General features: G+C 45.7%; 1 protein-coding gene across 3 annotated transcripts in view; it reads left to right on the top strand.

Annotated features, from left to right (window-relative positions):
• Nucleotides 1-27,228, top strand: part of ADGRG6 (adhesion G protein-coupled receptor G6) — a 653,874-nt gene that overhangs the window by 291,703 nt on the left and 334,943 nt on the right. The gene's annotated exons all lie outside the window — the stretch shown is intronic.

Below are 27,228 nucleotides of genomic sequence, written 5' to 3' on the forward strand. Positions count from 1 at the left end.
AAGTTAACCAAAAAAACAAGTAAAAAGGGTGTTTTATCAGCTAAATCAGCAGTTATGCCAGATCCAATCCTGCTAAAGAGGTCATTGCACATCGCAGTCATCCAGGACATCAAGTAGTTAACCAACGTGGCTACTGTGCTTCCTCCATCTTGTACACTGATCTGAATGGTTGCTTGGAATAACTGAAACATTATTTGCTTTTCGGATCTCAAGCTGATGCAATCCGTATGCACTTTCCAAATCACTTTTAATTAGGTTCCACATGAATGATTCCTGCCTAAAGTGAATTATGCAAGGATTTATTTTCCAAGCTGGGAATTTGGGGTTATCTTGACCCAAAGCAGTATTTAGATTACACATGGAGTATTAGGTGAAAAATGTGGGCATTATTTGTAGAGAAGACATTAAAAAGCGTATAAATGATATTCAAGTTAGTAGTCATGAAGAAGTCATTTGCGCTGCCGCACAGGTCTGAAAAAAATTGTGTTTGGTCAACTAATGTGATTGGGATTAGATTTGTGGGTTTGTTTTAGTATTTGGATAATAGAAACAAGTAAATTCACAAATACAAGGAAAGCAGGGGAAGGCTGATCGTATGATTGGAACTTTAGTCACTAGTTTACATTTTGTTGCAGAAAGAGATTGACAGATTTGATTTCTTGTGAAAATATCTCTAAGGTCCTCATTAGGATATCTGTTCATGTTATCCATAAACAAGGCCTCATGAAAGCGGACATCCTCCGTCGCCGAGAAAATGTGCCCCTCTGGGTAAAAATCACCCAGCTTGGAGATGTCGACTTTGGCCAACGTGCGCTGCACCAGCCTTTCACCTGTGATTGACAGCCAGTGGGTGTTCGGGACAGGGAGAGCAGAGGAATACAGTGTGGAGGTGCCAGTGACTTGTCGCAGCTTATCCCAGGCCTAGCTGGTAGTGGATATCATTAGGGTCCCTAGGTATGCCCTTGGGTAACACAGTGGACAACGGCTTCGGGGGGATGAAATCTGCCTCCGGGAGGAGGAAGGGGATCCTAGCGTCGGGTGGTACCAAGCATAGGCGTAACTGCATTGGGCCACTAAATAGTACAAATGGAAATCCGGCACCCCAAACCCTCACCTCTCATATGACAGTGTCAGGACCTGCCAGCATACACAGGCCTGCTTGCCCCCAGACCAATCTAATAAGGTGGGAGCGCAACGTTGAAAAGAAACTGTTCGGAATGGGTATGGGAATATTGTTAAACAGATATAGGAATTTGGGGAGAACCATCATCTTAATGATCGCCACCCTGCCGGCGATAGACAATGGCAACCACAATCATCTGTCCACCTGGGCCTCGAGGGCGCTGATTGCCTGCCCATAATTGAGACATAGAATCTGGCGGTATCAAGTAGGATGGGATTACCTAAATATTTAATTGAGTCAGAGCACCATTCGAGGGGAAATTCCAATTCCCATGGGGTAGTACTGGAGGTTAAAGGGAAAATAATCAACTTGCGCCAGTTGATGCCCAAGCCTGAATGCTGACCAAAGCGAATAATCTCTCTAATGAGCAGTTCTAGGATTGTCGCGGGATCTCTGACATATAGGATGGTGTCGTCTGCATAAAGCGAGTCCTGGAGAGGGCCAGTGTTGAATTGCAGGCCTCTCTGAAGCTGTCTTTCCTGGAAATGTTGGATTAAGGGGTGCATGGCGAAAATTAACAATAAGAGGGACAGTGGACAACCCTGTCAGGTGCCTCTGGATAGAAAAAAGGGTTTTAAGAGTGTGTCATTCAGGCAAAGTCCAGCTGCAGGGCGGCAATATATTAGTGCTGTGGTGGCTATGAATCCCGCTGGCATTCCCATACGGCGCATGACCAATATGAAAAAAGTATTTACAACAAGGGGTGGTGAGGGACAGAGTCTCTGAATTAAGCAGAAAGCTCTCACCCAGTCAAGAGATCAGGGCTAGATCCAACACCGTTTTTTAGCTCACTGCACCATCCCAGTTTCAGAACCTGGCTGTATGCAAATTAGTCTGTTCCTGTCCCAGTGCATGATGGGAACAGGGCAAACCAAACTACAAAAGCCAATTCTTACACTGGGAAGGAAACAAGCTCCCGGGGACCGGTTTCTGGCATTGCAGCCGTCTTCGGCCCGGTTTGCTTGAATCCTGATGGTGCAATGAGCAAGGGAGACATAAATAACGGTGATGGATCAAGCCCTGATCTTTGGACTGGGTAAGAGTGGTCTGCTTAATTCAGACACTCTGTTCATCACCACCCCCTTTTCTGAATCGTTTTTGGCCACTATAGGTGTGGCAGGGTATACTCAGACATGAGTCCCTTTCTCACTGCACCATCAGGATTCAAGCAAGCCGGGCCGACGAGGCTGAAATGCCAGAAACCAGTCCCCGGTAGCTTGTCTCCTTTCTGGTGAAGAATTGGCTTGGTAGTTTAGTCTGCCCTGTTCCCATGATGCACTGGGCCAGGGACAGACTGATTTGCATATAGCCAGGTTCTGAACTGGGATGGTGCAGTGAGATAAATAACGGTGATGGATCAAGCCCTGATCTTTGGACTGGGTAAGAGTGGTCTGCTTAATTCAGACACTTTGTTCATCACCACCCCCTTTTCTGAATCGTTTTTGGCCACTATAGGTGTGGCAGGGTATACTCAGACATGAGTCCCTTTCTCACTGCACCATCAGGATTCAAGCAAGCCGGGCCGACGAGGCTGAAATGCCAGAAACCGGTCCCCGGTAGCTTGTCTCCTTTCTGGTGAAGAATTGGCTTGGTAGTTTAGTCTGCCCTGTTCCCATGATGCACTGGGCCAGGGACAGACTGATTTGCATATAGCCAGGTTCTGAACTGGGATGGTGCGGTGAGATAAATAACGGTGATGGATCAAGCCCTGATCTTTGGACTGGGTAAGAGTGGTCTGCTTAATTCAGACACTCTGTTCATCACCACCCCCTTTTCTGAATCGTTTTTGGCCACTATAGGTGGGGCAGGGTATACTCAGACATGAGTCCCTTTCTCACTGCACCATCAGGATTCAAGCAAGCCGGGCCGACGAGGCTGAAATGCCAGAAACCGGTCCCCGGTAGCTTGTCTCCTTTCTGGTGAAGAATTGGCTTGGTAGTTTAGTCTGCCCTGTTCCCATGATGCACTGGGCCAGGGACAGACTGATTTGCATATAGCCAGGTTCTGAACTGGGATGGTGCAGTGAGATAAATAACGGTGATGGATCAAGCCCTGATCTTTGGACTGGGTAAGAGTGGTCTGCTTAATTCAGACACTCTGTTCATCACCACCCCCTTTTCTGAATCGTTTTTGGCCACTATAGGTGTGGCAGGGTATACTCAGACATGAGTCCCTTTCTCACTGCACCATCAGGATTCAAGCAAGCCGGGCCGACGAGGCTGAAATGCCAGAAACCGGTCCCCGGTAGCTTGTCTCCTTTCTGGTGAAGAATTGGCTTGGTAGTTTAGTCTGCCCTGTTCCCATGATGCACTGGGCCAGGGACAGACTGATTTGCATATAGCCAGGTTCTGAACTGGGATGGTGCAGTGAGATAAATAACGGTGATGGATCAAGCCCTGATCTTTGGACTGGGTAAGAGTGGTCTGCTTAATTCAGACACTCTGTTCATCACCACCCCCTTTTCTGAATCGTTTTTGGCTACTATAGGTGTGGCAGGGTATACTCAGACATGAGTCCCTTTCTCACTGCACCATCAGGATTCAAGCAAGCCGGGCCGACGAGGCTGAAATGCCAGAAACCGGTCCCCGGTAGCTTGTCTCCTTTCTGGTGAAGAATTGGCTTGGTAGTTTAGTCTGCCCTGTTCCCATGATGCACTGGGCCAGGGACAGACTGATTTGCATATAGCCAGGTTCTGAACTGGGATGGTGCAGTGAGATAAATAACGGTGATGGATCAAGCCCTGATCTTTGGACTGGGTAAGAGTGGTCTGCTTAATTCAGACACTCTGTTCATCACCACCCCCTTTTCTGAATCGTTTTTGGCCACTATAGGTGTGGCAGGGTATACTCAGACATGAGTCCCTTTCTCACTGCACCATCAGGATTCAAACAAGCCGGGCCGACGAGGCTGAAATGCCAGAAACCGGTCCCCGGTAGCTTGTCTCCTTTCTGGTGAAGAATTGGCTTGGTAGTTTAGTCTGCCCTGTTCCCATGATGCACTGGGCCAGGGACAGACTGGTTTGCATATAGCCAGGTTCTGAACTGGGATGGTGCAGTGAGATAAATAACGGTGATGGATCAAGCCCTGATCTTTGGACTGGGTAAGAGTGGTCTGCTTAATTCAGACACTCTGTTCATCACCACCCCCTTTTCTGAATCGTTTTTGGCCACTATAGGTGTGGCAGGGTATACTCAGACATGAGTCCCTTTCTCACTGCACCATCAGGATTCAAGCAAGCCGGGCCGACGAGGCTGAAATGCCAGAAACCGGTCCCCGGTAGCTTGTCTCCTTTCTGGTGAAGAATTGGCTTGGTAGTTTAGTCTGCCCTGTTCCCATGATGCACTGGGCCAGGGACAGACTTATTTGCATATAGCCAGGTTCTGAACTGGGATGGTGCAGTGAGATAAATAACGGTGATGGATCAAGCCCTGATCTTTGGACTGGGTAAGAGTGGTCTGCTTAATTCAGACACTCTGTTCATCACCACCCCCTTTTCTGAATCGTTTTTGGCCACTATAGGTGTGGCAGGGTATACTCAGACATGAGTCCCTTTCTCACTGCACCATCAGGATTCAAGCAAGCCGGGCCGACGAGGCTGAAATGCCAGAAACCGGTCCCCGATAGCTTGTCTCCTTTCTGGTGAAGAATTGGCTTGGTAGTTTAGTCTGCCCTGTTCCCATGATGCACTGGGCCAGGGACAGACTGATTTGCATATAGCCAGGTTCTGAACTGGGATGGTGCAGTGAGATAAATAACGGTGATGGATCAAGCCCTGATCTTTGGACTGGGTAAGAGTGGTCTGCTTAATTCAGACACTCTGTTCATCACCACCCCCTTTTCTGAATCGTTTTTGGCCACTATAGGTGTGGCAGGGTATACTCAGACATGAGTCCCTTTCTCACTGCACCATCAGGATTCAAGCAAGCCGGGCCGACGAGGCTGAAATGCCAGAAACCGGTCCCCGGTAGCTTGTCTCCTTTCTGGTGAAGAATTGGCTTGGTAGTTTAGTCTGCCCTGTTCCCATGATGCACTGGGCCAGGGACAGACTGATTTGCATATAGCCAGGTTCTGAACTGGGATGGTGCAGTGAGATAAATAACGGTGATGGATCAAGCCCTGATCTTTGGACTGGGTAAGAGTGGTCTGCTTAATTCAGACACTCTGTTCATCACCACCCCCTTTTCTGAATCGTTTTTGGCCACTATAGGTGTGGCAGGGTATACTCAGACATGAGTCCCTTTCTCACTGCACCATCAGGATTCAAGCAAGCCGGGCCGACGAGGCTGAAATGCCAGAAACCGGTCCCCGGTAGCTTGTCTCCTTTCTGGTGAAGAATTGGCTTGGTAGTTTAGTCTGCCCTGTTCCCATGATGCACTGGGCCAGGGACAGACTGATTTGCATATAGCCAGGTTCTGAACTGGGATGGTGCGGTGAGATAAATAACGGTGATGGATCAAGCCCTGATCTTTGGACTGGGTAAGAGTGGTCTGCTTAATTCAGACACTCTGTTCATCACCACCCCCTTTTCTGAATCGTTTTTGGCCACTATAGGTGTGGCAGGGTATACTCAGACATGAGTCCCTTTCTCACTGCACCATCAGGATTCAAGCAAGCCGGGCCGACGAGGCTGAAATGCCAGAAACCGGTCCCCGGTAGTTTGTCTCCTTTCTGGTGAAGAATTGGCTTGGTAGTTTAGTCTGCCCTGTTCCCATGATGCACTGGGCCAGGGACAGACTGATTTGCATATAGCCAGGTTCTGAACTGGGATGGTGCAGTGAGATAAATAACGGTGATGGATCAAGCCCTGATCTTTGGACTGGGTAAGAGTGGTCTGCTTAATTCAGACACTCTGTTCATCACCACCCCCTTTTCTGAATAGTTTTTGGCCACTATAGGTGTGGCAGGGTATACTCAGACATGAGTCCCTTTCTCACTGCACCATCAGGATTCAAGCAAGCCGGGCCGACGAGGCTGAAATGCCAGAAACCGGTCCCCGGTAGCTTGTCTCCTTTCTGGTGAAGAATTGGCTTGGTAGTTTAGTCTGCCCTGTTCCCATGATGCACTGGGCCAGGGACAGACTGATTTGCATATAGCCAGGTTCTGAACTGGGATGGTGCAGTGAGATAAATAACGGTGATGGATCAAGCCCTGATCTTTGGACTGGGTAAGAGAGGTCTGCTTAATTCAGACACTCTGTTCATCACCACCCCCTTTTCTGAATCGTTTTTGGCCACTATAGGTGTGGCAGGGTATACTCAGACATGAGTCCCTTTCTCACTGCACCATCAGGATTCAAGCAAGCCGGGCCGACGAGGCTGAAATGCCAGAAACCGGTCCCCGGTAGCTTGTCTCCTTTCTGGTGAAGAATTGGCTTGGTAGTTTAGTCTGCCCTGTTCCCATGATGCACTGGGCCAGGGACAGACTGATTTGCATATAGCCAGGTTCTGAACTGGGATGGTGCAGTGAGATAAATAACGGTGATGGATCAAGCCCTGATCTTTGGACTGGGTAAGAGTGGTCTGCTTAATTCAGACACTCTGTTCATCACCACCCCCTTTTCTGAATCGTTTTTGGCCACTATAGGTGTGGCAGGGTATACTCAGACATGAGTCCCTTTCTCACTGCACCATCAGGATTCAAGCAAGCCGGGCCGACGAGGCTGAAATGCCAGAAACCGGTCCCCGGTAGCTTGTCTCCTTTCTGGTGAAGAATTGGCTTGGTAGTTTAGTCTGCCCCGTTCCCATGATGCACTGGGCCAGGGACAGACTGATTTGCATATAGCCAAGTTCTGAACTGGGATGGTGCAGTGAGATAAATAACGGTGATGGATCAAGCCCTGATCTTTGGACTGGGTAAGAGTGGTCTGCTTAATTCAGACACTCTGTTCATCACCACCCCCTTTTCTGAATCGTTTTTGGCCACTATAGGTGTGGCAGGGTATACTCAGACATGAGTCCCTTTCTCACTGCACCATCAGGATTCAAGCAAGCCGGGCCGACAAGGCTGAAATGCCAGAAACCGGTCCCCGGTAGCTTGTCTCCTTTCTGGTGAAGAATTGGCTTGGTAGTTTAGTCTGCCCTGTTCCCATGATGCACTGGGCCAGGGACAGACTGATTTGCATATAGCCAGGTTCTGAACTGGGATGGTGCAGTGAGATAAATAACGGTGATGGATCAAGCCCTGATCTTTGGACTGGGTAAGAATGGTCTGCTTAATTCAGACACTCTGTTCATCACCACCCCCTTTTCTGAATCAATATGAAAAAAGGCCACGCTAACGAAACAAAGGCCTTCTTCGTATCCAAGAGGATTGCAGCAGCGGGGACCTCAGGATTAATCCTGTGGAGGACTGAAAAGAGTGTCGTAAGATTCAATGAAGTAGAGTGATGGGGAACAAAGCCGGATTGGGCCGGCGAGATGATAAATTCCATCAATCGAGACAGGCGATTGGCGATGATCTTAGCTAAAATTTTGTGAATTAAATTTAGAAGGGACAGAGGTCTGTATGACCCACATTACAACGGGTCCTTGCCTGGTTTAGGGAGGAGTATGATGAGCGCTTCACGAAGAGTGGGAGGAAGGATTTGTTTCTCGAGAGCCTCTGCATACACTTCATTTAATTGCGGCGGCAGTAACTACTTGTATGCCTTGTAAAACTCCCCAGTAAAGCCAGCAAGCCCAGGAGTGGAAGAGCATCGAAGGGTGTCAATTGCTCCGAGACCTTCGGTCTTGGAGATGGGCTCCACTAAAAAATCCTGTATACCTTTTTCCAAATAAACCAATGCGATCTCAGATAAATAAGCTTCCTGTGCTGTGGAATCGCTCCCCACTTTGGAGAAATAGAGAGATGTAAAATAATCTAGGAATTTGTCGCGGATCTCCAAGGTGCTTGTGAGTACCTGATTTGCGGCAGTACGCAGCTCTGTGACATAGGCCCTGCTGTATGGGGACAGAATCATCTGAGCTAGAAACCGGCCGGGGCGCTCACCTTCGCCGTATCGCTGAGCGGTTTGATATTTGCCTAAATAGAGTATCGTGCGATCTGCAACATCTCTGTATTCGGTGAGGAGGGCCAAACTGTTTCCCGCCATGTCAGGGCTGGCAGTGTGTGTGATTGCGTTATCCAGCTCCGCTAGGTTGCCTTCCAGGCATGAGAGCATGTTTTAAGCATCCCAGCATGCTTGGCAATATAAACATCCCTTATGTATACCTTAAAACCCTCCCACAGGACCGCCCAGGTGTCAACAGACCAAGTGTTAAGGAGGACATATTCTTCAATAGCTTCACGCACTTCGGTATGGAAGAGGTCATCACTAAGGGCGCTACCTGGGAAGCACCATTGCCGTTGAACCCTTCAGGCTGAGGAACCTGAAGGAGGAGCTGGACAGGTGAATGGTCTGAGTATGTTCTCGGGAGAGTCATGAGGGAATGGACCCAACCGGAAATACCAGGGGAACCAAGCCAATAATCAATCCTAGTCCAGGTGTTGTGCTGACCAGCGTAATGTGTGAGATGGGTTCCGGGTACGCCAAATGTCTAGGAGAGAAAATTGCTCACATAGCTCGACAAGAGCGCGGCACGCACGTGGTTTAGTGCCGGGGGAGGTAGCGGTGCCATCTAACGCAGGATTGAGGAGCAAAATGAAAACCCCTCACATCAATAATAGGATAGGGTCTATCTTGGAAAGCTGTATGTATGTAGGTCATGAAACAATTCAGTAGAGTCAGTGTTCGGGACATATATACACATCAAAGCTATACTGTGACCCATGAGTGACCCAGTGACAATGAGGTATCTACCCTCACTGTCCTTTATAACTAAACAGAAGTGGAATGAGACCCTTTTGTGAATAAGAATGGCCGTGCCCCTAGCATAATTGCTTAAATTGGTGAAATACCTGTGTGAGCCCCAACTTGAACCTAAACGAGCAGAGTCAGATTTAGGTAAATGCATTTCCTGCAGAAAGTCAATGTCAACGTTATGGCAAATGAGATAATGAACCACATGTCTTCTTTTGCGATTGTCGTTGAGACCCCTGACATTCCATGACAGCAGGACCTTCAATATTACCCAGCTGAACCACCTGCTAGTTGTAGCAAGGGTGACGAATATAAGCTCCAAAATTTGAATGCAAACCATGACAGTGAACTAAATGGAAGATAACTACGAATAGCACTGCAATAGCAAGTGTCATCCCACCTCCCCACCCACCCTCACTACAAAAGAAGCAAGGCATACCCATAACAACGAACAAGACGTGAAGTACCAAGTATCTTTGCAGTTGAATGAGGAAACCCTAGAACAGTACATCCAAGTAACTAAAAACAAACCCAGGGTGTCCACCATGAGGGGTGGCAACGCCACGTCAGTCTGCCAGCTATCAGAAACAATTTGAATGGATGAATAACATCATCCCTGTACAGTCCTGCTAATAATCAGATGGAGCCGTATGGAAGCATTAGCTAGTCCCAGCACCAGTAAAGAGTTCCATGCTTGCGTCGGAGCCGCTGTGTGGAGGAGAGCCAACACCACTGTCCGTGCCTGCCTGCGCATTGGTCTGTTTATATGCACAGCAGAATTCCCGTACTTCTGAGGGGTTGTCAAAAATGTGAGGCGGGCCATTAACGTCAATTCTCAATCTGGCAGGGTGTAACATGCCATATCTCAAACCAAGGTTCTTAAGAGAGGCCTTGACCACATTATATTTGCGATGGACCACCTGCACCATGATGGAAAAGTCCAGGTACAGGGAGAGTTAGGAGCCCTGCCACGTGGTGTCTCCACGTTCTCTGGTGAGGTGCAGTGTAGTGTCGCGGGCCTGAAAGTTCATAATGCGGGCAATAATAGGTCTTGGCGGTCAGCCTGTAATAGGCCGGGCCCTAAGGTGCAATGGGCGCACTCCACCACAAATCCGGGGGTAAAGGATTCTTTCCCAAACATGTCCGTCAGCAAAGTCTCCACAAAGAGGTCAAGGCGGCCCGTGGCTGTAGACTCTGGAACTCCAAGGATGCAGATGTTGTTGCACCTACTGCATGTTTCAAGTTCTTCGTTCTCTATAGCTACCTCCTTTAGGATGCGTTCAACACGTTCTAGCCTTTTAAGGGACTGTACAGTTCCATCCTCATTGTCCAAGATGCACACCACAGCCACATCCAGGCCCCTGTCATGTACTTGCATTTTGGCCCCCATGCTCACCAGGCTCTTGTCTAGGGTGTCGAACCGCCCATCCAGCGCTCTGAAGCCCGCTCTCATCTCCTGCAGAAGAGAGGCAGAGGGAGCGGAGAGGTCGTCCACACGGTCCACTCCCTGTCCGCCCTCGGCCATGCCCACACAGTTCTCAGAGACCTTTTCCACAAGCTTCTCAAAAGGGAGGGTCTTCTGCTTAGGGTCTTTGCGGCCCATGCCGCAGTGCGACAAGACTAGTGGAGCAGCAGAGGAATGAAACTAGGGTTTGGTTGCAGAAGAAGGACAGGGAAATACCAGGGATCAGAAGGTGCAGGAGACAGAGGCTCAGTCCACAGGGCCTTGGGCGATGCCAGCATGCATGGTATTCATCCCCCAGCTGCTTGGTGAAGAAACTTGCAGGCGGCCTGGGGCAGGCGCGTGATTTTGGAAGCCCAGGTGCAGTGCAATATCCAGGTTTAAGGCAGGTTGCTTCGGAGGGGTGCGGTTTCTATGAAGGCGGGATGGAGGGCCCAGTCGTGCCGTAATAACCAGTCTCCCAGCACGGCGTGCAAATGCGATGGAGCCCCGGAGGAGGCCCGTGGAGGGACCAAGACAAGCAATGACCTGGGAGCCGATGACTGTTTAGAAGCCCCAGCACTGGGTACGATGCCTGTCCATGTCTCCAGTCGGAACAGGGGGATGGCAAGTCGCGTGGCCCTATGGCCACGGGGCTCATGTAGTGTATGGTGCTTGAAGGCAGACTCTTTGCTGGGAAGCGCCCGGGCGCGGGAAGCCGCAGGCCTGCTCCGGCTCCACCCCGCTTCTCGCCTCCGGGTGGCCGCCGCCAGTCTTGCTTGCAAGCCCTGTCCCCGCGGGGCCTCAGGGAAGCGGGAAGAGTGAGTAATGTGGACTAGGGCAGCCGAACGCGGCTGCGGCCCAGCCAAGCTGTCAGGACCCAAGGGAGTGGGGGGAGCAGGCAAACAAGCAGGCCCGCGCCCGGTGCACTCAGCGTCCCAATGGATCACCACCGTGGTCGGGTGTCAGTCCTCGCCGGTCTCCGCCTCCCCACCACGCCGAGTGGATAGAGTGCAGGCCGCAAGCGCCTCGGGCCTAGCCCCTTATGGGGTCTCTCAGGGCAAGGCCGTCATTTTACCTGAACAGACAGCCTGTGTTGTTCCGCCTTAGCGTAGGCACGCTTTGTTTGTACCACAGATTAATTCAGATGAGTACATCCTGACTAGATAGGACCACCAGACTCATGCTGGCGCGGCAGTGGCGGTCTTGCGACTGCCGCATTATGACCATAGTCGTTGTGTCGGCCTGGGACTGTCAACTCTGCTAGGGTACCGCTGTTCCCTGGTGTTTGTGAGGCGGTCAAGAGGCATCTATATGCTTGGCGGGACTGCCGCCGACCCGCCAAGCATATTACAACTTTCATCTCCGCCACTGATTTCATGGAGGTCTTTCTTCAATGAAAACATTTTCAGATATGAACGAAAGAGGGCGCTGCAAGGCCCCCTTTTACCTCACGCCTTGTGGATGCATACAGGGGGGGCACAACATGCGTGCATGTACAGAAGTTCCTGCACGGCTTGGAATTTCGAGACCATGCCATGCTGGAACTTCTTTTGACATTTTCATTGCGGTGCCTATTTTATAGACACTGCTGTGGGACCGCCAGAGGAATCGCCCGCTAATGACAAAAATATTATTTGGTGGGTGGTTCTCAGGTGGGTTTGGTGGTGCGGACCCACCGCCGTACCTTCAAACACGTAATCGGGCTCTTAGTAATGGAGTGGATGTTTCCCATATCCTTTGAACTGAATTAAAATCATCCATTTAATGGATAATGATAGTTGTGACCCCTTTATTTGAAATGACTCCTTCAGTTTGGGAGAATTTGATAACAACTCTTATGGCTATCATGGGCAAGCCTGTTGCAGCAGCATTTACTTCCTTAGCACAAACCATCTCAATTGGAAGATGATGCAGCTTTGATGCTCATTTGTTAAAGAGTAAAAGAAGCAGATAGAACAGAATTACTAACCACAAGAGGAGTGGTTAATTTTTGCATTTGGTTGTGCAGGTGTATGTGGTCCCGGCACTCATTTTTGGGGAATGGCACTTACTTTTTAGCCCTTGTGAGCCACGCACCTTTTTGAAATTGCGTGCTCTTGTAAATCAAACCATTTTCTTTTATAAGCTTGACGTACAGGTGCAGATGGCTATCTGAATCTTTAGCTAAGTATCTAAGGACTTGTTTTAGAATTTAGTGGTGTGGTGGCATCTACTGAAAAGATGTTCCTTCCTCCAAACTTACAGTTCCCCTCTCTATGTAAAGTCAGGGACAGTACCATTTTCCAAACAGAATAGACTCGTCTAACTTCATTGGCAGACATATTTTACTGGACTCTTGTTCATTACCGGGCAATTTGGTCAGTTTACAACAGAAAGTCTGCCATATTGTGGACAGCTGTTTTGTCATAATTTTTTCCTATCGAGACTGCCAGTGAAAACCTAGTGGTCTTGAACAGGAAACCTAAGCCATGACCCCCATATCCTGGAAGAAATCTCTCAGTATGAAAATGTCATTTTTGTTTTCAATAACAAACTCCTGCTTTGGAAGTTTGCCTTTGAAAAACAATAACACTTTGCTTTGTGGGTGCATGATTAATGGCACTCACTCAGGAAAGCTTCAGTACCTTTCAGCAGACTTGTTCTGATTTTAGCTGTGTTATAGGGACATAGATCTCCCTGACTGTAAGTAAATATTGTGGGTGTTCTCCTGCAAAGTCAGCAGAGGACTTTTGCTGACCAAGTGGGCTATCTGCCATATGTATTTATTTATTTGCATTGTTTTTCTTTAGCGCCCCTTCACTAGTTGATGTTAGAGCGCTTTACATTAAGGGCCTGATTGTGAGTTTGGAGGTCCTGAAGTGGGTCACCATGCCACTGCCCCACTCCAGGGCCACCAAACCTGTGTGCCCACCAGATTGTGAATTTTTGAGTCACTCTTGGGTGGTTCTTTGGTGTTCCCACAGCGATAATACCAGCATTTGTAAAGCGCGTAGCTACCTCAGGAGAGGTGTCCCGCCACTGCGGGCCTTCGGAAGATCAAGCAAGCTATTGCCCAGAGTCACAAGTTGCTGGGCTAACCTGCCGCCGGCATGAGGGATCGAACCGAGATCCCCTATGAAATAGGCACTGCAATGAGAACGTCATAGCCAGAACCTGCACGGCATGGACTGGTGCAGTCCATGCTGTGCAGGTACAGGGGTGCATGCACACAGGATGGGCACAACATGCATCCCATGGCCCAGAGGCAACAGGGTGCCCAGAGGGCCCCCTTTGTTTCCTCTCTGCCACAGTTTTTCTTTTCTTGGAGGAGGAACCACCCTGAAAACCGTGGTGGAGAGGAAGCTCATAATTTACGTGGTGCATTGCAGTCTCAAGAGCCTTGCACCACCACCAGATAATTTACGTGGTGCATTGTAGTCTCAAGAGCCTTGCACCACCACCAGGGATCTCTGATCACTGGCGGTTGTGGCGGTGCACTGGCAGTTTGATCGACAAACTTGCAATCGGGAGGTCGGTGGCAGGTCTGCCAACTCTGCAGCCCGTGAGTCTGGTGGTCCGTTGACCGCCAAACTCATAACTAGGCCCTAACTGTTTAATCATGATAAGCTTACAATAAGTACATTATAAAATATACAAAAGAGGTAGATCAGAAGCAAGGTCAGCGGTGGACAGAGGATACAGATTGGTAATCTTGTAGAGAATCACTAATATAACATCTGTCAGTGATGTACTATGCCTTTGAAACCTGCCAATTTGGGGCGTTGTAAGTTATATGAAAAAGTCTTGTGACATCTTAGGGCCTGATTTAGAACTCGGTGGATGGGTTACTCTGTCTGCTGAAATATGAATCCCATAGGAAATAATTAGGCTTTCCTGTTTTCAGTTTCTATTTTTGGTAAATTCTGGTGGGGTTATTTCAGTTTTTTCAATACCTTAAAAAAACTGTGGTTATCAGTGGTTACACTTTTTTGCGCTATTAAAAACAACAGAAACAGTGTATTTCCAGTGTTTATGGAATTTTAAATTTAAATTGAATTATTGCTTGCTTTCTATACTGATAGTGCATGTGTCTAGATAGCGTGTGCACAGGGCTTATGAGGTCCAAATACATTTTACTTCACCAGAATGGACTACAAAGTCAATAGCATTCTTTATTAACTCTGAAGATTGTAAAGATGCATTCAGCATACCATCTAGCAAGTGACACAGATGTCTTACAAGAAAACACTTCAGCTCAGGTATCGATTTTGACAGGCCATCATACAAAGTTTTCATATACGTAGCTGACACTGCATTCTATGTTTACCAAACCTCTGGTGTCATGTTTTCGCCACTATCTCAAATGCTTGGTGACAACATTCTTTTCACATATACCTGTCGCTCCATCTTGCATTGAATGTTTAAGCCTTGGGTGTTTGGCAATTTGCTTACAATCAATACTGACTCGCTAGAAAAGGGGGCTGATATATCAAAGGATTTCACCCGTTCTCTGTCTGTGGGTAAATGTGATGCTACATATTAGGAAAGATTCTTATTAAACCAGCCATTTTATTTATCAGTGAAATCAAATGTAGCCAAAATATCAAATAGGATTTTGATATTTCCTGATTCTCTACAGTTTATAAAATAACTAAATAAGACCCAAAACATGCTTCTAAACACTGCATCTTTAGACCAAAGACTACAAAACTGAAAAAAGCAGAAGGAAGAGGAGACAATATTTTAGTGACATCCCTAAATAACAAAACCCAAGCAGAATAATGTTAGCCCAGCCTTCCTTGATGCTACCTTGTACAACAAAGTTACATTGCATTGACCCCTTCAAGAAGAAATAAAAATTACACTTTCACTCATCTTTTCCTTTCTTTGAATGGCACTTTGTGGTTGCAAAGTTGTATTTTCAGTGTTTATATGTTTACACCGGAGTTGGCTATTTTCTTTTCAGTGGGGTTTTATCAGTTATTATAGGTTTAAACCTAAAACCATATAGCCTAGATATAATGGGATTTATTATTTCGGTGGATGGGATATCCGTTACCATTGTGTAGGAGTAACTCGCCTGCTGAGATCTAAATCAGGCCCTTAGTTTCCTAATGTGGAGTAACTTTTCATGAAAGTTCTTAGATAATGTGCTTTACGAATAGATAGCTTTTGAGTTTTTGCAGACGGAAAGGATATCAGTCACTGTTCTTAAATGGCTTTGGAGGGTGTTCTAAATTGGGGGGTCAAATTTGGAGAAGGGTTGTCTTTGAGCTTGCATTGTTTGGAATTTAGTTGGTTCCAGAGCAAGAGAGACCTTCCAGCATGATTCTCTAATGCCACCAGAGAGTTTCAGAAAGTCAGATGGGTAACTGTGCCTGCCTAGTTGGAGTGCCTTGTACGATTAATAACAGAGTTTGAATTTGATTCAGGCTTCTAGGAGAAGCCATTGAAAATCCTTCAAGATTAGGGAAATGTGTCATATTTCCTTCAATCTTGTGGTGGAATGCATAGCATGACTGCTTTGATAAGTAGTTGGCTGGAAGTCCATTTAGGATGGCATTACTTGCTTTCAGTCTGGAGATGGCGAGAGCTTGAGCAGCAGTATTTTGTTGATCATTGGAAAGTAAGTGTTTAATTTTTTTTGGGTGGCATGGATTAAAGTTTCTAATTTCGGCCAGAAAGCTGCTGTGATGTTTGAGAGAGAGGTCTTCTCAATTATGAAGCCAAGTGATTTGAGTGATGTGTTGCATGAGAAAATGGACATCCATAGTCTTTAAGTATAGAAATTAAATCTGGGCCGCAGGGGAAGATACCATTCCTCTTGAGATCTATAAAATCTGTTTAGAGGAACTAGTACCCTTACTATTACAGGTTATACAATTTATCGGGATGACCGGAAGGGCCCCCAATTCTTGGAATAGAGCTAAAATAATATTTTTTCTTAAAAAAGGCAAACCAAAGGAAGAGAGGGGGTCATATAGACCCATTTCTCTGATCAATACTGACGCAAAAATATTTGCAATAATTTTAGCAACTAGGCTGGCTCCTCTTATGCCCAAAATAGTTAATCCACAGCAACATGGATTTGTGACTGGGAGAGATACTACCACTCACGTCAATATGGCTATAACAGCGTTTGATCTGGCCGATACTGAGTCCACCCCACTCGGCATGATTTTGTTGGATGCCGAAAAGGCTTTTGACCGAGTGGGGTGTTACTATCTCTGGCACGTTATGACTAAAATGGGGTTTAGTGGACATTTTTTTAAATGGGTACATGCACTTTATGATAATCCCTCAGCTCATATTAGTTATGGGGGACAGACCTCCTCAGATATTATGATTTCTCGGGGCACCCGTCAAGGTTGCCCCCTATCACCCCTATTATTTGCTCTTTCACTTGAACCATTTTTACATGCCCTCCAGGCGCAACCCCAAATTGCACCTTTCAGGTCTAATGAACAGGTATTAAAAATTACGGCATATGCCGATATTGCCGTCTACTCTCCTGATATTATTAAGGCACTACAAGGGATTACCACTGAGGCTTGTAAATTTGGTAAAGTATCCGGTTACAAGCTTAATATACACAAAACACAAATCATAGCTAATCATACACCAGTGGTAAGGGTTCCGGAGATCTGCAAAATCGCTACATACCTAGGTGTTAAAATTACATCTAAAATAAGAGAAATAAATGATATCAACTATAATGAACTAATTAAATCTACGGATATATGATGATACAACGCATGTTATTACAACGCATGCTTTTACATCGCATTTTTTACAACGCAAAAACTTTTACAACGCATGTATTTACAACGAATGTTTTTACAACGCAGGTACCTTTACAACGCATACCATTACAACGTAAGTATTGGTAAATATATATTAATTTTATAATCGTAAATTAATTTGAAAAAAATATAATTTAATGTAATTTAATTTAAATTTAATTTTAATTTATTTTTACCCTGTACCCCAAAAACCCAAAACTGACCCTGAACCCCAAAAATACCCCTTTACCCAAAAACCCAAAACTGACCCTGAACCCCAAAAATACCCCTTTACCCAAAAACCCAAAACTGACCCTCAACCCCAAAAATACCCCTTTACCCAAAAACTAAAAACTGACCCTGAACCCCAAAAATACCCCTTTACCCAAAAACCCAAAACTGACCCTGAACCCCAAAAATACCCCTTTACCCAAAAACTAAAAACTGACCTTGAACCCCAAAAATACCCCTTTACCCAAAAACTAAAAACTGTCCCTGAACCCCAAAAATACCCCTTTACCCAAAAACTAAAAACTGACCCTGAACCCCAAAAATACCCCTTTACCCAAAAACTAAAAACTGACCCTGAACCCCAAAAATAACCCTTTACCCAAAAACTAAAAACTGACCCTGAACCCCAAAAATACCCCTTTACCCAAAAACTAAAAACTGACCCTGAACCCCAAAAATACCCCTTTACCCAAAAACTAAAAACTGACCCTGAACCCCAAAAATTCCCCTTTACCCAAAAACTAAAAACTGACCCTGAACCCCAAAAATACCCCTTTACCCAAAAACTAAAAACTGACCCTGAACCCCAAAAATACCCCTTTACCCAAAAATTAAAAACTGACCCTGAACCCTAAAAATACCCCTTTACCCAAAAACTAAAAACTGACCCTGAACCCCAAAAATACCCCTTTACCCAACAACTAAAAACTGACCCTGAACCCTAAAAATACCCCTTTACCCAAAAACTAAAAACTGACCCTGAACCCCAAAAATACCCCTTTACCCAAAAACCCAAAACTGACCCTGAACCCTAAAAATACCCCTTTACCCCAAACATATAACATTTAAAATATAATTATATACTTACCAATACTTACGTTGTAATGGTATGCGTTGTAAAGGTACCTGCGTTGTAAATACATGCGTTGTAAATACATGCGTTGTAAAAGTTTTTGCGTTGTAAAAGTTCCGTTGTAATGGTATGTCGTTGTAAAAGTTGCGTTGTAAGTGATGTTTCCCTAAATCTACTATCTTATTGTTAAAAAAGTAGCACAGATTGCCTTTGAATTTAATCGGCAGAATTAATCTCATCAAAATGAAGGTACTACCTAAATTCTTATATATTTTTCGCTCCATCCCACTAGCACTAGATAACTCTTTTTTTGAGCAACTAGATGGAATATTTAGTAGTTTTATTTGGGGGTACAAAAAAACTAGAAGGTCGATGAAACTCCTTAAAAACAGTATGGATAAGGGGGGCCTAAACTTTCCCGATGTTAAGCTGTACTTTTGGTCTTAATTTATCAGACGCCTCCGGTCCTTGCTACATAATGAAGATACCTTTTTTTTCATACTTTTTTGCTAAAATCCGACTCAAACATGTTTTTACTCCGAGCTAACGACCCTAACTATTACAAGAGGGTAAAATTCAAGACCGCCAAAGATATTGTTAGGATATGGGACAATATTTCAGCCTACTGTAATACTTCTTTTTTTCATCCGAAATTGCAGCTATGGGGCAACCCGGGTCTCCCTGGGATTTTTAACGATGGTATGGCCCTCAGATGGTCTGCTCGGGGAATTAATGTTCTGGGAGATCTATATGGCGCACAAGGGTTTTTAGATTTTCACACACTTCAAATCTTATTTGACTTGCCGGAAACAATGAGATTTAAACACTTACAAATACAGGACTTTTTGATAAGGAAGAATCAAATACACAATATCCTAGATTGTGATATTTGGAATTTTTTATACTCTACTAAAAACAAGTCAGTGATAAGTGAGGCTTACAAACACTTTTGCGCCTTCAAAACCGATGACTGTCCAAAATTAGCCGAAAAGTGGAGCAGCAAAATGGGCCTAAACATAACACCCAAACAAATAACATGTTCTCTATCTAATATCAATAATTCTGTACAATCATCTAGCTTAAGGTTGCAACAGTTTAGAACATCTTGCATGTTATATTATACACCGGAAAGGATTTCCAAGTGGTCTCTCAATAATATCCAAGGTGATCGTACTAAATGCCCTAAATGCTTCGCTGACGCAGCAGATCTGGAACACATGTTGTTTTCTTGCCCAATTTTGAAAGACTTTTGGGGGGAGTACATAAAATTTTAGAAATCAAGAAGATCTTTCTACCCTCTCTTACTGCTTCAATAGTACTACTTGATATACATCATGTCTCCCTTCCCAGTCTGCACTGGTATCGATTCTTATATCCTGTGCTAAACTTACATTAGCTAGAGCATGGATTTGTCCTAAACCCCCTAACATCTGGGAATGGTGGTCACTAGTCAACAAAATTCACTCTATGGAGCTCGGGCTAGCAAAACTTAGAGGAGTCTGCTCACTAAAAAAATTTGAGAACATTTGGGGCAATTTTATATGAAGGCCTCGAGGCTACTTAACATTGTCTGTTGGATAGATACTTTGATTTTGTGTATAACTATATCATTTTTGCTGTTATGCTTTCAGTTTGTACAAAATGAACTATGCTGTAACGTGCTCCAAGTGGAAAATGAAATTAGTTCTCGTCAGAGAACGAGCTATATTTACTTTGTAAATAATTGTTTTCTTATGATATGTACATTGATTTGTCTTCCTCATCAGTTTGTTAATAAAAAACTTTAAAAAAAAAGAAATTAAAACTGGGTCAATATTTATGTTTTATTCCGGTTTTCTAGGATTGAGCTTCAAGGAATTGCCTAACGCCCAGTTGAATAACAAATCCAAGCCTCGATTGACCAATTGCCTATCTGGCATTTCTGGTTATGGGCGCTTTTTGTCACCGGATTAGAAACCAAATTGTTTTAGATGTTGGTACAATAATTCTTTACCAGGCAATAAAATAATCCTTGGTGTACCTGTAGACCGCAATTGATTTTTGGAACTCTTTGACTTTTTTGATGGATCTTTTTCTTCTCCTTTCACCTGGCGACTCTCAGGTTTTCTGCATCATCTTCTCACCTTCGTTTCTTCCTTTTATCACCGCTATTATATTCATATCATTAATCTGATATGTGCACATTGGGTGTTTTTATAGCATAAATGGAATCTATCCTCCAATTGCTTATGGTTCAATTCTGAGATTCTTTGGTAGATGATAACCTGTAGCCCTGAGGAAGTCATTGGGTGATTTGTCCCCCAGATGAAACACGTGTCGGCTGTTTGGCTACATCAGATGATACCAACTACACAGGATCATCTTTCGGAACATGTTACCTCAAATCTCCACATAAGAAAATAAAGAATTTATTTTGTGAATGACGAAATCTGGAGGATTTTTTTGGACTGAAAATATAGAAATAATTGCTCTCTAACACTGCATTTTGGTTGCTCGGGGACAAAATATTGTTTATACAAATCCTATATTGCTTCACCATTTCAGTGTATTGATAGCCCTTCTTCCATTTCCATAAATGAAAGTAGGATTATTACTTTCTCTCCTAGCTTGTATACATGCTTCTCACTCGACAGGCTTACTGTACTGCTGAAGGGAGGACTGGTGTCACAGGAATGTAAGTGCTGCAGGCTGGTTAAAAGTGCAGCATATGCTTGCTGCACCAGTCTTCTTCAAAAGAATGAGGAAGTTAAAGCCTGTCATCCAGTGGAGATGCTACTCGTGGGCATCTCCTCCGGAGCCCTTGAGCCCTTCTGGGATATTTGTGGTTGCCAGCACTTATTTTTTCACAAATTAAACACTAGGCTCAGATATCTCTCTAGCCCGTAAGTCTATTGAAATGCATGCTTTTATTTGACACACACTGAATTAATTAAGTATGATTCTCTGCAAATCAGGTGTTTTCTTCCTGTGACATTTACCCTTATAACCTTCTATCACCATTTAAAATGAACTTCAGAATCATACTGAGGTAAGCTCCTTTTGATCTGTGGCCTTTACTATTACATTAGAGGTTTGTGTCCTCTTTGCTAACTTCGGTCTGGATTGAATAGCCTCCAAAGTATTAGACTGCCCTAGGTATACATAAGTTGATTCTGTCTACTACAGCTTGACTAGCACATTTATCCCCTGGGATTTTTGGCTTGGCCTTGCAAGGGACCTAGGATCTAAGCTGGAAACTGCTTTTGGACACCTCTCTACCTGCCGACTGCTTTATCTGCATCGCCACAGACTACACACTCCTTTGATAGATGAAGTATCATTGTTGTACCCGTAAGTAAGCATGGATTCATATGGAGACTTTTGTGCCAGTGTCAGGTCACAATGACCAGTAAACACAACACTCTCCAGGGCACACTGAATCCTGTGCCAACCTCTATGTTAGTTGAACCTTACTATGGAGATATGTTTAACAAAGTTGACCATTTCTCAAATATCATCAAAGTCATTTATGATACCCACTCTGGAATGGAGACTAAATTGACTTTGATACTGTGGAGATCAATCTGCTGCTATATGTTCAGTTGCAGTTACAAAGATTTGTTCTTGCAAACCTCCTGCAATTCCTGTAAATACTATTATTAGTACATTTAGTGTCTTACAACAAAACCCTTGAAAGAATCTTTTCAGTTTTAAAGGTGCCAGGAAAAGATTTTTTAAGTTAACCACAGAAAATGGCGCATCCATTTTAAGCATCTACCAATATATACAAGGAAATATTGCCAGTTTGATGGGAAAACAACATGTATGCATAGACATGGGAAAAACATGAATTTCTGTGAACTGCAGATAGGCCAATAAAAACATTCTATGCAAGAATTTGCTTTTGTAATAAAAACTTCTTACAGAGCAGCTAGTGCACAGTAAATTAAATTTCTCTTGGCTGTAAAAAGTCATGCCACCCTGTCTAAAATGTTAATGTCCCACAGTGAAGTGTTTTTAATCTTTGGTTATTCAATTCCTTTAGGATGTGTTGAAAGGCTGGCGACAACTTGTCTATCAAGCAAAGATCTACCAATTAAAATTTTACAGGCACACATAATTAAGTAATCAATTCTATTAGATCAGTCAGTGATTGGTTTAAGAATTGTTACCACATGTCAGGTCAAGTTTTCTTCATGGAAAATACTGCCTCAACTATTTTTTTTCTTAGAGGACTGAGTGCCACGCTTTGTGCTCTCAATGGATTTCTCTTCCCTGCAAAAAAGAAATTCGGGCAAAAAGAACTAAAAATAATTCTGTAGCCACAATGAAAAAAATAATTGTATAAAAACTTAAATGATGTACAGTACACACACACCAAGTAACAGTGAAACATGTTAAAATAACATGAATCGCCATACATGATCCTGGACGTTGATTAGGGTTGCCACTTGGCTGTTTTTATGGGCATGACCTGTGTTTTAAACTCTAGGATGGGACAATAATTTGCAAAATCACCTGTAGCCATTTTTTCTCTTATCAATACATACTCAAAACAGCACTTAAAGTTCTAGAGCTGTCTTAATTATCTATTTCTGATAGTCAAAGTAAACAAAGACAGAACAACCATATTAAAAATGAATAGAGACAATTATATATACAGCCCTGTTCATGTATCATATCCAGGCCTTTGCATAATCTTAAAACATAAACAAATGGCTGATATTTTTCTCTGGGAAAGGTGGCAACCCTAATGTTGATTCACCAAAATGCCAAGGATATCAGAAGTGACATCACGCACGCTTTGATCCCAATAACATCACAGGAAGTGACATCATATGATTTTGTACCTTGACTCTTCCTACGAAGTTATGTCATGTGACAATTGTAATGATATCACAATAAATGACATTTTTGAGTCCATTAAACACACAATTAATAAAATGTTTAAACAATAGTTACAACACAGATACATGTTTCTTTATATACCACTAATATCTGAACTGATACTCTGCTATTACAATTTGCTCCAAAGGGATGTCTCCTTTAGACTTACCACCAAATCGAGTGAGGGATAACTTTACTAAGGAGGAAATAGAAACCTCAATTGAATCTATTGTAGCTGCAAAAGCCCCGGGACCCGATGGCATACCCAGTAATTTGTTCAAATACGACAAAAATAACTGGTCAAATTATATGCTGTCACATTTTAACGCATATAGCAGGGGGAGCACGAATTCCAGAGCCATGGAAGGGAGCCGAGGTCATACCAGGTTTTAAAAAAGGGGATCACAGCAAACCGGCTAATTACAGGCCAATAAGCCTAATTGACTGCATCCAGAAGGTGTTCAGTCGAACCCTCTTAGCCACAATTCAGGATTGGAGACGGATGAAACTATACTAACACAACTACAGGCAGGATTTCGACAAAAGACTGGGATAATTGACCAGGTTTTTAGATCCCTTCTCCTTTATTGGAAAATGTTGGTCTTGGGTAGGGGGAGCCTATATGTTGCCTTAGATTTAAAGTCAGCATTTGACCTAGTATCATGTGGAAAACTCTGGGAGGTGCTGAGAGACATGGGGATGCCCCTGGAGATCCTGGCATTGATTGTTCATCTTCACAAAGACAACAATGCCAGGGTGCACCGGGGCAATCAGGGCCAAGTGTCTGACCATATTACTGTAAACAGGGCGGTTCGACAGGGCTGCGTGCTGGCCCCAACATTGTTCTAGCTATATATTAATCAGGTTGTGGGCTTTTTAGCTAGAATACCAGCTGATTCTCCCTCCCTGGGGAACATGAATATCACTATCACTACGCTCCTCTTTGCGGATAACACTCTTCCTGTCTCCAAAACTCCCAAGGGGCTGCATACACTATTAGATCAATTTAAAGTGTTCTGTGATGAGAGGGGGTTAGAAATAACTACTAGCAAGACAAAACGAATGATGCTTAATTCACACAAATCTTTTAGAGGCTGTTTTACTCTAAATAACACTAGACTGGAGTGGGTATGTAGCTTTGAATATCTGGGTGTAAAGCTGGCTGAGGGAATGTCCTGGAAGCCCCATTTGACTAAGACCAACCTAAAGTTTAGACAGATAGTTGGAGCCCTGAGAAAGGAACATTCAGGATCTTACACTAAACCGGTCGCTCCAGTATTAGATATTTACAAAATCAAAGCAGTAAGCAATGCTCTGTATGGCGCAGAGCTGGAGGGGCTTGATAAAATGGATGATTTCAATTCAACTGAGAACAGATACTTGAGGAACGTAGTCTCACTTCCATCAAGCACACCATTACTTCCTCTCAAATTTGATATTGCTGCCAGCTCTATAAAGGACCTGGCCAAATTATGTCCCCTTTTGTTTTGGCTGAGATTCCATTCAATCCCGGATCTGCACCCATATGCTCTGGCTTTTGAGGAAGTATGTACTTTAGACACACATAAGAAGATAGGCTGGATAAGGAACTTAAAAACCTTACTAAAAACACTGGGTTAACAGGAGGTTGCACTAATCCCCAAGACCTCCCCAAAAAAAACAATTAAAAAATGCATGTATTGGGATTGGGTATTCGGAAATGAGATCAGGAACAGCAACTTAGGAAGTCTAACAGAGGAATTGCTAAATTTTAAACCTCGGTGATCGTTGGAGAGTTTCCTTGACATGATAAAGGTCCCTGCTGATAGAAAGCTTTATAGCCAATTGCGACATGATACAATTCCTCTGAATACATGTACACGTTCTTGGTCAGGCATTGCCACTGCCAGCTGGTGCTGTCCATGCTGTCCTGCCTCTAGAAAAACTATAGGTCATGCCTTGGTTGACTGTCCAGCATATGCAGCCCCTAGGAGTAGGTGGCTTGCTCCCATATGCAAGCAACCGGGCACTAGGGACCATAGTAAGGCACTTCGTATCTTAAAAACTGATGCTAAATCTTTGTTTGTTGTTATCGACAGCAGAGGCAGCCCTAAGACCTGAACCTGGGGCAGACTAAATACTAGAATCCTAACAATGATTCAAGTATGATACTTAAAGTAAAAAAACATACATACTAACCTACTGTTAGACGGGGACCCGGAAGGTCGGCCGAGTAGAGGGGAAGAGGCCTCCTGGTGAGGGCCCTCGCCGGTAATCGTACAGACAAGTAACTTTCCCCCCACAGATGGACACCACACCAAGATAGGTTACGTAGACTTTTATAGGTATTCTGAAGCAGGTTATGGTGACGAGACAGTGGGGACCCGTATTCGAGGGTCTCGACAATTCTAGTCTCTTTGGGAAAAGGGGTAGCGGGACAGTCTGAGTACCGGTCCGGTACGGGAGCAGCAGAGGTGGAGCTCACAATCCTCGAGCTGGAGGGTTCGCAAGGAGGGGCCGCGGCAGCACCAGCAGGCCTTGACGATGGTTCACGACGAGGAGGGCCGCGGCAGCGCCAGCAGGCCTTGAAGATGGTTCACGACGAGGAGGGCCGCGGCAGCGCCAGCAGGCCTTGAAGATGGTTCACGACGAGGAGGGCCGCGGCAACGCCAGCAGGCCTTGAAGATGGTTCACGACGAGGAGGGCCGCGGCAGCGCCAGCAGGCCTTGAAGATGGTTCACGACGAGGAGGGCCGCGGCAGCGCCAGCAGGCCTTGAAGATGGTTTACGACGAGGATGAGCCGCGGCAGCGCCAGCAGGCCTTCAAAGGTAGCTCACGAAGAGGAGCCGCGGCAGCGCCAGCAGGCCTCCAAGGATGAGTTCGTCTCGGTGTCTCTCGACTCCAGGATACAACTGCCTTCCTGCTCTGGAGCTGCCCCAGTTATAGGTCTGGCGGCCTTTGATGTCCGGACCCTCGCACTTGGAGGTCGGGAGGTCCGGAATGAGGGAGTCCAGACACCCAGCAGGGGGGTGGAGCCAGTGCCCCGGGAGGCCGGGGGCGATCGACACCTGGCGGAGGGGAGCCATCGACACTCCTTCTCCCATTGACCTGCCAAGTGGTCTCTTCACCCCCTGGGTGGTGGTGGTGCCTCGATGTCGGGGCCTGGCTGGGCCGAGGCCGAGGTCGACCCGAGGCCACGAGGCCTGGTCGTGTAGTGTCCAAAATGGCGGCTGGGCCGGAGACAGTGGTTCGGGAAGGGACCCAGGCCATCCTTGGCTGTTGTGATCATGAGCCAAGGTTCAGTCGGGGAAGGGCCGGGGGTTGACCCGGCGGGCTGCAGGTGTGGTTCTTGTCCGGGGAACAGGGGTAGCAGTAGTCCGCGACCCGACATGCGGGGAGGGGTCGGGCCTGCCACGAGGCCTGTCCAACTTGCGTCCCCCCAGCTGAAGGCAGGGAGAGTCACCCATCCTCTTGGGTACTCTCCTCGCCGAGGCGGAAGAAGCGGGACAGGCCGTCTGCGTTGGCGTGGTCTTGGCCGGGGCGATGCTCCACAGTGAAATCCATCCCCTGCAGGGAGATGGACCAACGCAACAGCTTCGGGTTTTCTCCCCGCATCTGCATCAGCCATTGCAGGGGTCGGTGATCTGTTTGCACCCGGAAGTGGGTACCGAAGAGATAGGGCCGGAGCTTCTTGAGGGCCCACACTACGGCGAAGGCCTCCCGCTCGATGGTGCTCCAGCGCTGTTCTCGGGCCAACAGGCGTCGGCTGATGAAGGCCACTGGCTGATCGACTCCCTCGGTGTTGAGTTGGGAGAGGACGGCCCCCACGCCATGATCTGAGGCGTCCGTCTGTACTATGAATTCCCGGCTGTAGTCGGGGGCTTGGAGCACGGGGCGGTGCACATGGCGGACTTGAGGTTCTCAAAGGCCGCCTAACATTCAGGAGTCCAGTTGACTTTCTGGGGGTTCTTTTTGGACGTGAGTTCTGTGAGGGGCCCCACAATGCTGCCATAGTCTTTTACGAAGCGCCAGTAGTACCCGGTGAGCCCCAGGAAGGCTCGGACCTCTGTTTGGGTGACCTGTGGCTCCCAGGCCTGGATGGCGGCAATCTTG

Source organism: Lissotriton vulgaris, chromosome 6, assembly GCF_964263255.1.
Source record: "Lissotriton vulgaris chromosome 6, aLisVul1.2, whole genome shotgun sequence".
Lineage (NCBI taxonomy): Eukaryota > Metazoa > Chordata > Amphibia > Caudata > Salamandridae > Lissotriton > Lissotriton vulgaris.